Below are 14,120 nucleotides of genomic sequence, written 5' to 3' on the forward strand. Positions count from 1 at the left end.
GGCGAAGATGACCGAGTACGCGTAGTCGACCTCAAAACCGAGAAGGGTCAAGTCAGACGACCTTTGGTCAAACTGATCCTTCTTCCAACGGAAGAGACGGATTGCGAGAAGGCTAAGTGCTCCTCCTAACAATCCCTCCGTTCCTCCATATCCCTACTTTCAAAAAAAAATCAAACCCAGCTCTGGTTCACCCGGAACGAGGCCAACCAACTATCCTAATCAGATCGCCCATCTGTCACAACACTATTTCCCCCGACTACCTACAACTAGAGGCCCACGGTTAGTGATAGCATCGAAAGCATATTAAGGAACCCACGTCTTCGTGTCTCTCTATCCCTAAGCTTGTGTTTCTCCCGAGCCATATATTATCATCAACCCCCCGGTCTCGTGAGGGTGCGAGTCTACCGGAGGGGAAACCTAAGGCGTACCACGCGATGGCAATGGGGAAAGGGAGCGCGGGACATAAAGACGCGTTCAACCACGCGCCGTGATGCCCCGCTATCCCTAAGCTTGCGTCGCTCCCGCGGCCCTAATTATAACCAACCACCCCGGTCTCGTGAGGGTGCGAGCCTACCGGAGGGCGATCCTACATCTTATTTTTCTTTTTTTTTCTCACCCCCGGTCTCGTACCGAGTCTGCCGGAGGGGGAATCCTACACCTAGCTACTTGTGGGCAATGGGGAAAGGGAGCTAGAGACACGAGGACGCATGGGAGCTTACCAAAAGCTCGCAAAACAAAAAGCAAAACTGAGGCTTCATAATCATACTAACCGGGGGCCCCTGGCAAAAAACCACCCCAAATTCACTCGCTCACACCGAGCGAGGACACCAAAAACACCCAATTTCACCCGCTCCCCAGAGCGAGGACACCAGAAAATCCCCGAATTCACTCGCTCACCCAGAGCGAGGACACCAAAAACACCCAATTTCACCCGCTCCCCAGAGCGAGGACACCAGAACCCTAACGCAGACCCAGGATCTGCCACAGAAGCTAAGGGCCTTCGGCCTTTTATAATTCTTAAATTCCCAACAAATCAACCCAAGTTCACTCGCTCACCCCGAGCGAGGATCACAGAACACAACAGCACTCGGCTAGAAGCACGAAGGCAACCGAATTTCTCAAACTCCCACATCACACAACCAAAAAAAAAATGTGTGGATGCAATCGCAATTTCGTCTCAAAAAAATTCCCCCAGCTAATAACGGTCTGTGAAGCCAAAGCTTTCCCACACTTACAACGACATAATATGGTCTACAACAAATATCTACAGATAACAGGCAATTACTCACATGTTAGTCTACTCTGCTTGAACTTTCGCCAAAGCGCTGCGAGGTGCCATTTCGAGTCCTTCGTCTTTATACTATGCAGAGGCAGGAGTTTTTCTGTTCTTTCCTGACGGTCGTTGAACTGGGTATCCTTTTCATCAACCGCCCTTACCAGCTGTACTACGAAAAAAGGGGGGCATTGATGACAAATATTTTTAAACCGATGTAGAGATATGTATAGGTACTTACACTCACGATTCGAGGTGGCAGGATCTCTCTACAACAAACAACATCTTTCTGATTATTGACAGGCCTGTGTCGTAGATAAGGTTAAGAAAGATTACCTTCATTACGGTTTGGCTAACACTCCATGCACCCCTCAACCCACTAATCAATGAAATAAATAACAAGCTAATATAATTTCAAATAAACCGCGTTCGGCACGATAAAGTTATATTAAAATTCACAGTTTCAAATTAAGTTACATTCTTTCATTGTCTCCTTTTTTAATACATATTAAATTAAAGAAATCAGAGCTGTCGGCCCCATTTTCACATCCGCCACATTCGGCAGGATATATATTAATTTCTCTGCTAAACCTAAAACTACCTTCATTCATTTGTACTCTATCTATAAACCTTAAATTGATTTAATTTTGTACTTTATTCATAAACATTAAATTGAAAAAAAAATCGAGATTTGTGTACACTGACACTACTTAAACTCAAAGGTTTCGTTCCGTGGCGAATAGTTCTCGTCCGCGACACCCTCCCAGGTTAGATGCGCCTGATAAAATTCTATGATGAGTTGCGGACATACAACATTGGCCTGTTTGGCCGGCACCCAGTCGGTCCCGTTCAGTCCCTTCCACTTCATTAGGAGCATCAGCTCACCAGATACATCCGCAGCGCCTAAAACTTCAGAGGGCTCAAGCGCCCGATAAAACCCCGTGGCCCGACAGTTAACTCGCTCTTCACCACCAGTTCTTCGTTCAACTGAGAGTAAAAAGAAAAAGAAATAAATAGGCTGACTGGCGAAGTAGTTGAGCGTGTCTTACATTGTTTGGCAGTCAGCGATTCTTCAAATGCCGAAATAAGTTCCGGGCAATTCACATTCTCCGCCGGCTCCCATGAATTTTCCCACTCGATACAGTATTCAGTGCGGCCATTCTCCGTGCGCTTGGCTACAATGCGTTTCACCGAATAGTCTTCCGTTACGGACATGGTATTATCATCCACCAAGTAACCTGCAAATCGATACAGGATTACGTCTGGGCCACATGTATATTTACTATAACCGTCTCAGTTTACAATTGGCTGGTTGGAAACAAAAAAAATACTATGGCCAGCATTTGGGGCAATCTGCATAATCATGCGTAGAAGGCTCATGGGAGAAATGGAAACTGGGAAACGGTTCCCGAGCCTTGCGTAGTATCTGATACCCCTTACCACTGGTGTCGGGAAGTGCCAGACTTGAACGAGGTTTAACAAAAAAAAAAAAGGGTTAATCACTTCATTATATTACTTCACGCAGTATCTGCTACCCCTTACCACTGGTGGGGGGAAGTAGCAGACCGACGCAAAGTTTCCCTTAGTTGGTAGTGGCGAGAGGAGCCACACGAAGGATGACACCCAAAATCGCCATCTAATAGCCACGTTTAAAAAAAAAAAAACCAACAGTAGCAGCAAAGCAGAATAATGCAACCACAAAATTATAACCATCAATGAAGAAATAAGATTTTACACTATAAACAAATTCTGTGGTGATACACACATGTAACTAAAAATATATTAAATTTTCAAACAACATACATATATCAGCTCATCCTGCGTGATACGGAATAGAAATATGATATAAAGTAGTTTAAAAAATATATTAATGTACATATCTCCATTTTTACAACAAATGTAAAATGTGCTCCAACATTAAATATAGAATAAAGAGGAAAACTATTGTGGGATCGAAAAGAAACGCATCTACACATATACAGATCCGTCGCTACAGTTAATATTTCATACTTACAACCAGAAAATATTTAAAGTTAAACTGAAAGGGAATTATTTCTTGTATATATCGCATATCGAATTGAGCTATACAAAAGACAAGGAGCAGGATCTTGACTTGATCTCTAAGAAATTCGTCAAGAATGTTTAAACACTACACGCTTTAGAATGGCATTTAAACGCAAAATTTTTCTGTTTATTTCACGAAGATGAACTTCTACATACTAAGCTTTGCATCTATACAAATTGTGACAACGTATGACTTAATGCGTATGCCTTTATATAAAGGACCAAACGCATGTTTATACATATCCATCAAGCTCTATAAAGTGAGGAGGTCTGCATGGAAGGGTTAAAAGGGTTTGCATTCGCAATCCATTAAAACGGCCAACACAAAAAGGACCAAACGCATGTTTATACATATCCATCAAGCTCTATAAAGTGAGGAGGTCTGCATGGAAGGGTTAAAAGGGTTTGCATTCGCAATCCATTAAAATTTAATTATGTTAGGTGACGAAACCCATGAATCCAATGAGTATGTTCTATTAAGTCTCACTAAATGGCCACTTGCTAGATATTTTCAGGTCCTTATCGAATATGGTTATGCCAGCCAGCAGTACATTATTCTGCATATTAGTGTGAATTTCGAATTTCACACCCGCTAGTTGTGTTGAAGGCAAAAGTCGTACAGCATTTTTCAATAATAGCTGTTCACTGCAATTGGTGGCTCACACAAATGTTTGGTCAAGTTCAATTTAACATTTTTGTAATCATATGAGTGTTTACGTTCCATCGTTAAACTCTCGGTATCCTCCTCCATATTATTATCTTGATCGGCTAGCTTTAGCTCATGCTCTAAGACATTAAAAGATTCCAAGAGTCCTAAATCGATAAGTGATTATGTCAATTCGTGCCTTTGCACCAGCTTACATACGTTGCTAATGGAATCACGAAGCGTAGCCCTATGATCAAAAAGCCTAACAATTACGCTATTGATTTGGCTCGTTGCTAATTTGAAACAGAACTTAAACTCCTTTCAACCCAACTTTCGTCAACGCAGTCAGAGAGATTTTCCATAATCAATATATATGTTGGTATGTCTACAACTAACTGTTCCAAAATTTGATCAATTGTGCTCCGTTTACTCAGGTAGTCCATTTCGCAACATGAAGCTTTTTTACCCTTCACTATTCCATGTGCAGTAGAGATCCGTCCATAAATATCACGCATCTTTCGTACTTCATACAGTGCACATGGAACCAAAAAAAAAAAAATGTTCATTACGAACATATGACATGATATGTACGAATAACCCCACTAGTAAGTAAACTCAAATATGCCAAGTTAAATTTAAGCATTTTTTCGTGCGATTACAGCGCACCTATATACACTACACCCTTGTCCACCATGCCAGCGCTTTATGAAATCCATTAAAGCAATCATATAATGCAATAACCGGGGGAGATGTATGGATACAAATCTAAATACATATATCACACTAGGGGTAGAGAATGTACCTTCCAAAATTGCAGTTTCTTCTCTTTCTACTATCGACCGGTCGGCGTAATTCCAAGTAAATGAAGGTTCCAAATTAATGATAACTGCAGTACCGAAAGAGGCAAGACCGTATTCCAAACTTGATAAAAGCTAATCTAGAATAAATAAAAGGAACATGATTAGTATTAGGTAAATTAAAAATCATCGTCTACTTACCCTTTTTACTCCAGCCACGCATAAAAATGAAATGAATGAACGAAACGGCAAAGTTATTTACCGTTTACTTCAATTCCATTCTCTACACGAAATGAATGCCCATTTGCTTTGTCTTTTTGCCGTTGGCATATTTGTAACCAACGTATGTACATATGTATGTATGTATGCCCACTTGTTTCGGCATATCATATTAGTGCTGCATCAAGTGACGCACACTGGTACCGAACACCCGCAAAAGGAACAAAATCGGGATCGGCTTTTTTGACCCGGGCAGTCCCAAAAAATACTTACACACAAAAAAAATAAAGGCGAACACCTCCCTACAAATAACCTGCTCGCATCTACAAACAAACAAAAAAAAAGGGACCAAAAAAAAAAAAAAATTATTTTTTCCTTTTGATTTTTTTTGCCGTCGGTACTGCCTGCTTTCTGGCTGGGGGGCAGGACTTGTTGTTTTTCAACAACAAACATCACAAACAGTCATTATAAGGGCTCGGTACAAAAACAATCCGGGTCCCGAAATAAAAGAATCCCGACACGACAAAATCCCGAAATGGGAAAAAGTCAACTGTTTCTACCGGCCTAGTGTGCTACTGCCCCAGTGACCTAGTTTTTTTTCAAGGGCAAGCAAGTACATATATGTATATATCTATATATTCGCACACCACAAATTCACCATACCAGCTGTCAGCTAACCAAGAAATACACGACAGGGTTGCATGCAATCTCAGAATGGTACGTGCAGATAGAACGCGTTGCGGAGAACGCATCGCCAATCTGCATGTCAGCACCGGCAGTTGGTACATTTTTGAATTTAATTACAATGTTCGCTATTCGTCATGAGCTGTCGCACAAAATTAAATTAATACCGTCGTCAGCCTCTACGGTTCGTTTTTAAACTCGGTTTATTCATATAGTTTAACGTACGTTTGTTAATAAAACACCACGCGTATCACGAAACCAAGTAATTTTGCGCGGGTGGCTTGGAATCACGTCCGCTCCAACCTCACACACACCGCAATCTTGCTGGTTATGTTGAAATATATAAGCTGCTCGAAATCACAGCACTAACTATTCTGCAAAACGCTCTCGTCACTCCACGTCATTTGACTAGCCATTTTACGGTGACAGGTTATATTCGTAGTCACATTTTGCATGGGCGTGGGTAGGTTTGTTACCAGGTGTTTTGTAGGGTAATAATATAATACACAACTGACGAAATACATGCGCTGCGGCGAAAACGCGCATCACCCAACCAACCTCACGGCCACTCGCCCTGGCACATCCATAAAATGCCACAGTCGCCCTGAGAGCGACACGACACGTTATACGCTGGAACGGAGACCTCGGCCTCTTCGTCCAGCCCAGAAAAACCTCAAAACCCTCGAGTCTGGAACGGAGACCTCTGCCTCTTCGTCCAACCAACAAAAAAACCGCAAATCTGGAATGGAGACCTCGGCCTCTCCATCCGGACCGACAAAAAAAACCAAAGAATAACAAACAATGGTGCCACTCTGGAACGGAGACCTCGGCCTCTTCGTCCAGCCTTACTGGCCATCGACAATACACATAATACATTCTGAATTTCTATATTTAAGAATTATGTATAATTCAATGGCAAGAAATATTCACTTCACTGTTCATAACCCATAATTCTTTCATCTTAGCTCAGGTGGCATGCTAAGCAAGTCGAAAGGGATTCCCGGCCATTTTGCGTCGCAGACGAACTCTTCATTTAGATTAAGTTTAGTGTGTAAGTCTTATAATAATTTTTCTCGTTTCAGCGGAGGTCATTGGCGGAAAACGATGTTGCGTATCGCAAGGGGGGCCGGCATGTTTAGGCAGGATGCCTAACTTTTCCGCATCTGATTGCGACCCCCCCAATGCAACTCTGCAAATCGATACTCGAATTAATTTATAACCACCCACACCAGCACCCTCATGCATGTGCATGCATGTACATGCACGTGTATGTGTGCTTTGTGTCAGCACTCATGCATATGCATGTCGGGGTTGATGTGTGGGTGCCTTTCCCCTCCAAAACGGAGGATTTTGCGGGTCAACGGTTGTAGCTTGCTATACGACCGGCCTCTTTGATTTCAACAGCCAACCAGTTAACATCTGCCGCCAACGATCTCTGCCGTTCTTTTCTACAATACATTCAGGTAATATTGTAACCAGTTTGTTTTACTTCTACCTAATAAAACAGATTATTATAACGAGGAATTCTCGTCTTCATTTTTCTTCTTTATTCCAAAAACCCAACCCGTTCATTGAGATCGACCCCGGTGCGCCCACCTCTCCAGGATTAGACGCACAGCGGCCGAACAGTCCAGATTATTTAAACGACTTCGATATCGGTACCGTGAATAATGAGTTTTTGCGATCTGAAGAAGTCAACGAAATAAGGCAAGAAAGCCAAGTATTTTGCTTTTATCGTTGATGCTATTTTGATGTATTTTGCTATCACGTTGACTACGTTCATTTTGCGCTAACTCCATTTCAATTCGAAAACAACAAATTTTACAATTCAAGAACGGTTTTTGGCTTTCCGGAATTGTAACCAAAAAACTGGTCAGAAAATCACTGATCTAATTTGCCATACTCTAGGTAAACATGAAATCCCGTTAAAAGATTGTCGTGCACAAGGGTACGATAATGGCGCCAATATGAAAGGAGCTTACAACGGAGCACTACGTCACATTCTCGACAAAAACTCGAATGCTGATTACTCGCCTTGTGCAACCCACAGTCTCAATTTATGTGGTATTGATGCTGCAGAATGTTGTACGGCTGCAATTACTTTCTTCGTAGTTGTACAAAAATGTTTTACTATTTTCAGCAGTGGTCCACAACGATGGGACAAATACATTCCTGGTGATCGTTGATTCGGTACCCAGCCAGCATTTTTTGAAAATTTTTATCAAAAAATATTCAAAAATCATACCCCCACATGATTGAAAACGTTGAAATTTAAAAGTATTTTTTATTCCAAAATCAATGCATCGTGGTGAGAAAAGTGTACCTCAAATGTGGTTATTCTTGAATAATCATTTATGATTCATATTTTTAAACACTTTTTATTCTTTTTTTCATCATATTTGATATTGTTGAAAGATTGTGCTTTACTTGTTTTGGAATATTTTGATTACTTTTCACAATCATTTTTTGATCATATCTAAGAAAATTTTTCAATCATATTACATTATGTTTTGGAATCATTTGTGAATACGATTCTGATTCATTTTTCCATCATATTTAATACATAATTGAATACTATATAATAATCATATTTCATCAGCGGATGAAAGCATCTGAAAGTTCGAAGATGGGCTATTTGAACAGCAGGTAATTGGCAACAATTAACTTGAGCGATGTTCTCACACGACTACAACATCCAACATCATCTATGATCATCATCTTAAATAATAGTAACGTGATGTTTTTGACAATCGTAACTCATGGGGATGTTGAAGCCGGGTCCAGGCATATCGCGCTTAACTTACCAGCGTTTGAAATACCACAAAACTTCCATATACCGGTTCCATACAGTATGCCTTTTCTGGGAAGACGCATCTCGAGAACTGCTAGGGGATATCTTAGGTTAGGAACATCATTTACATTTCTTTAAGTCTTGAATATGTTTTTTTTTTGTGAATTTTTTGATTGAGAAAATGTGAGCATATGAAGAAAAATCAGATTTTTAATGAAAAGTTTAGCTTCAACAAGTAAAACATTCATTATTTAGTCAACTAGAGTAGTCTGAAAAGATTAATAAAGTTGATTGAAAAATAATTTAAAATTTTGGATCACCGAAGGTAAACAAATTTAATTTAAAAGTTATTCCAAAATATGATTGACAAATTGTTTTCAGTTATTGATCATCAAAAGTAAACTAATTTTATTATTCTCTTTGTTCATTTCAAAATTTAATTTAAAAAGTGATTCAAAAATCATTTCAGAAAGTGATCAAAAAATGGTTTTCAGTTCTTGATCATTAAAAGTAATAATTTTTTATTATTTGTTTTGTTCAAATGTATAAAAAATCAGTATTTAGTCGCAAGGAGTAATCAAATTGTATTGATATGTAGGGAAATTTAAAATTTAATTAATTTAATGCTGAGTGGTAATCACTGGCATTACTGAACGATTTACTATGAGAAATTTGAGCGAGACGTTTTCCTTTTTGTGGCAATTGGAAGACATGGATGTAAGTACGGTTCGGGCGAGCGCAGCAAAATTTGTCGAAAAATACAAGTCGGACACATCTCAAAGCTTAGACCTTTATCAAAATTTGTGAGGTGAATTATTTCGCATTCTGTCATCACCGTCTATGTTCAAAATCTGTACACTATTTTCCCAAACATTTGTGTTGCTTTACGTATATTTTGCACTATACCTGTCACTGTAGCTAGTGCAGAACGTTCCTTCAGTGTCCTTTCAAGAATCAAAAACTTTCAGAGATCGTGTTCATCTAAGGAGCGAGTTTTAGGACTTGACACGCTTTGTGTTGAATCCCTTTTGCCAACACAGTTAAATTTTGATATTATTATAAACAATTTTGCAGCGAATAAAGCAAGAAAAGCCACTCTTTCATATCCGAACCTTCTATTTGAATAACTAAAATTTATAGTCATCATTAAATTTAACAGAAACGTATTAAAATGTTACCAAATAACTAGAAAAGATTATTTGAAACAATATGTGGCTGTTAAAAGAGAATTTTATTTCTACGTTACAATAAAATAGTATAAATAGTAAATATTCTGTGTTAATTTTATTTTCAGCTCTTAGTCCAAAAATCAGTTAGTTGATGTGTCAAACATTTTTTTTGGTGTAATCAATAACGATTCATGAATGAGACGTCATTAATTCAAATTAATCAAATGTATTAGTGGATGTTTTATAGGGGGCCCGTAAATTGTTTAGTCCCGGCCCGGATTTTCTCTCTACGGCCCTGTATATCTCCGCCATTGAAGGCAACCACAAGATTATGCATAATATTTTATGCAAATAGTCCAAAGGCTTTAAGGTGGTACGCGAAGCCTTAGTGGTGGCAAACTTGACTATGTAAGGAGCATTTTTGAAGAGTTGAATATTGATCTCATATGTGTTTCAGAAACGTGGTTTACATCGTACGACATGACCGAACTAGTAAGAAAGGGGGAGGCGTTGCAATTTATTGCAAATCTAGCCTTAATATAAAAATTCTATCAACATCGGATATCCTAGAAACCGAATTTATTGTTGCTGAAATTTCAGATGGCGTTGCAGGCACTAGTTGCTTGTGTATATAACCCTCATAAGTGTTTCATATTAGATTATTTTTTTACTGAGTTATCTGTGTTTTTACTTGAATATGAACGATATGTGTGGGGACTTTAACGTAAAGCTATTTATGAAAGAGCCGTATTCCACGAAGCTATTGGACCATGTCTCTACTGCAGGCCTTGAAGTAGTAAACATGACTATACCAACAGGTACTCCAATAATTGTAATTCCTCGCTGTTGGACCATGTAATCATCTCTAATCTTGACCATGTCCTTAAATTTTACGAAATGTGTTTTATCCCTGACCATGATCTTCTTTTTTGTGCATTTGATGTTGCGTTTAACTATTCTCCTGGGAATGTTAACTTTTTGTATCGTGATGTGAAAAATGTTAACGTTGGTGTACTATTCAACGAGCTGTCTAATATTAACTGGGGTGATTGCTGGTTTCTTCCGCCAGTAGACGAAAAACTAGATTTTTTCAAATAAGACGTTAAATAATGTTCTTTGTAGTCATGTTCATAGTGTTAAATTAGCTATTAAAGTGCGTAATATACTTCACCCAAAATGGAAGAGAACCAAAATTGACGTTGCTTGGGCACAGTACAAGACCGCCCGAAACTGAGTTACTGCCATTACCAGAGGGGCCAAGCGTAAATACTGTTATTTTAAGTTGAACCATTCCCTTTCATCAAAAGATATATGGCGCAATCTAAGAAATTTTAATGTACATGGAAGACTGAAGTCAGAATGTAGTATTGACCCTAATGTACTAAATGAATATTTTAATAGCGCCAGTAAAAACAGTGATAGTCCTCGGGGCCAAAACTTCATAGTGCAGCATGAACTGAGTGAGGAGTTCAATTTCGTTGGCGTCACTGAGACAGAAGTTGTTACTTCAGTCATGCCCATTAAGTCCAATGCAGTTGAAGAGCACGGAATTTCCTCAAATAAATTTGTTAAACTGGTATTGCCTTTCATCCTGGGAACGCTAACATATGTAATTAATCATATTTTCACTGTCTCATCTTTTCCTTCTGCTGTGGGGCCAAATATAAACCATTAATTTGGCCCACAGAAAACCACCGCCCCCAACACAGACAACGCAATACAAATGAAACTCTACATAAGAACACGATCAGCAACATAGCCAACCCAACACGAAACACAAAAAAGTCTCTGAAACATCACTAGCGCAAAAAGTTACCGCAACGCTCCACAGCAACACCGTAACCATGGCAACGCAACGAACTAAGCTAGCAACATCAAGAGCATTGGCTATGAAAAGGGCAACACAACAAGACAGCAGGCAGTCAGCACGCGGTTGTGGTTTCGACCGGAGCTACTACCGAAGCGTTCTGGAAGGCATATCGGTTTTAACTATTGCAAGCCAGTGCGACTCAGGGGAGAAAGTCGTGGACTGAGAATTGTGGGTAAGCTAGTTTTAACCGCTCTACAATGCTTTAGACAACGCTCGCTCCCTCGTAAGCAAACGTCTTCCACCGCATCGTGATCCCGCGCTCAGCCAAACGCCAACCGCGGCAGAAGTACGAAGTACGTCGGCATCCGTAGAAGTGAAACGTCAAACGTGTCTGCACCGAGGCTAAGGGACCTCACCTAACGGGACGCGAAGTGCGATCGTGACCTGAGCAGCAATTGAAGGGCATCTCAAAGGCGTATCGGTTTTAGCCATCGCCAAACAGTGTGTTTCATAGGAGAAAACCGTGGGCTGAGGATTGTGGGTAAGCTGGTATTAACCGCTCCACAATGCCTTAAACCACGCTCACTCCGTGCTAAACGAAGGCCCACAGCGTCATGAATCCGCGCACCACCGCCGTAAGCCTCGGCAGAAATAGCCTACGCCGTTACCCTTAGCCGCAGCAGAGTTACGCAAGCATACGACGTTGGCCGCAGCAGAATTACACAAACATACGACGTTGGCCGCAGCAGAGTCAGCGCCGTCGCCAGCCACACCAGAGTAACACTTACGCAGACGCACCGACATAAGCCTCAGCAGAGACAGCGCAGTCGCTAACCGTAGTAGAAACAAACATTTTTGAATATAAAGATATTGCATGCGCGAACTTCGGTGGAAAGCAGCGGAGCGTAACAAAATTCTAGTAGGTCACTTTCACCACACCAAATACTTTAACACAATTTTTAACATTTAAGCACAGAAATACACTGATTGGAGTTTAAGAGAGTAAAAATGTGAATTTTGAACACATTAGCTGAATAAAAAGTGTACAAATAATTGTTAAATAACAAATACAGACAGTGGTAGTTTAACAAATTCTGCTGTGGTAAGTGGTGAATGTGACCTACTAGAATTTTGTGAAGCTTGCCTCACACGATTTTTCGTCTATGCATTGTCTCTATATTATATCGTTTCTGGTAGAAACACGCCGACGCAAGGCGTCACTGAGATACATTTACGCATACCTAGGCAGGGGCCAGTGAGGCGCCCTAACGGAACGCTCCTAACGGGACACGAGGGACCGTTAGCCCACCACTAATCATACAGGAAGCAGCAAATTAAGTGAAGAATACGTAAATATTTTTATAAATTTTATATTATAGTTTAAGGAGTTAATAAAGTGAATTTTTACATGAAAACGATTTGCAAGGTACCCCGAAATACAAATTTATTGTAAACGAACCTTGGACACGGCGAGTATACCCCGGCAATTACTGAAGAAGCACCGGGGCAAGGAAAAGCTTCGTTACAATTGGCGCCCGAGCAGGAACCCTGCAAATCATACAACGCCAGAAGGAACATTCCACCACCCGACAAATCCTAAAGCGCATAGCAGCACTGGCTTCGAAACCAAATTTTGACTCGGAAATACATGCAAAATTTTTATCCCTAGAAGCCGCTTACAAGGAGACCGTAGACGCGAGTGAGGTGTTAAATGAGGTTAAGACACCGATTCCGTCGAACGGAGGTGGAACCACGAACATCCCCGATAGACTATCAGAACAAAATCAGTTCGCATTTCATCCCAGGAACATAGTACCCCCACAACAGTGCTCATCGTCAAGAATTTGGCGAAGTTTACTCGCTAAACGTGGACCTGCCCCCAAAAACGATGCCCGAATTGCTAGGTGGCACCGCCCTTCAATGGTATAGCAATAACATCGTACACTGGAGCAACTGGATAACCTTCAAGCACGACTTTTTAAACTTCTTCCTACCAGCCAGGGACTTCGAGCGTCTCGAGGACGAAATACGGCAACGAAAGATATAAAGACTATGTACTAGCGATACAGAGCATGATGAGACACGCCGGATACAGCAACGAGCAGCGCCTGGAGAGAATCTTCCGCAATAGCCACCCCGATTATTTACTCTATATTCGCCGAAGGGATATCAGCACCATAGGAGAACTCCTCTCCCTCGCCGAGGAATACGAGAGTATCCACGAAGGTTGCCGACGGAAATCAGACGGATCACGTCGCGAAGTAACGAGGCACGTCGTTGGTGAAAAAACTACAGGTTCATCACTGCGGTCGGAACGATCATCCCAACAGCAGCCATCGAGCGTACAGCGCCACTCACCACCAGACACTTGCGTTTCCGAGCCGAACAGCGTCTGTAGAAGATGTGGCCAAGAAGAACACTATGTAAGGAGATGTCGTAACCCACGGAACATTTTTTGTGGGGAGTGCGGACGATATACGCACAATTGAATGCTGCCGGCGGCGTCAGGGAAACGACGGAGGGCTGTACCAAGGACAAGGCGCGGTGAGCCCACCGAACCCAGCGCCGAATCAGCAGTAGTCATGTACCAGGAACACGATCGCTTTTACGCCCTAGCTCAGCTTGCGGCAGTATCATCGGTGGCAGTTATCGACACAGGGGCCTCAA

The 14,120-nt window shown here is 41.1% G+C and overlaps 1 protein-coding gene across 5 annotated transcripts in view; it reads left to right on the forward strand.

The window, feature by feature from the left end:
* LOC137250051 (glucose-induced degradation protein 4 homolog) overlaps positions 1 to 14,120 on the forward strand; it is a 233,725-nt gene that overhangs the window by 168,319 nt on the left and 51,286 nt on the right. The window lies entirely within an intron of this gene.

This window comes from Eurosta solidaginis, chromosome 4, assembly GCF_040869045.1.
Source record: "Eurosta solidaginis isolate ZX-2024a chromosome 4, ASM4086904v1, whole genome shotgun sequence".
Lineage (NCBI taxonomy): Eukaryota > Metazoa > Arthropoda > Insecta > Diptera > Tephritidae > Eurosta > Eurosta solidaginis.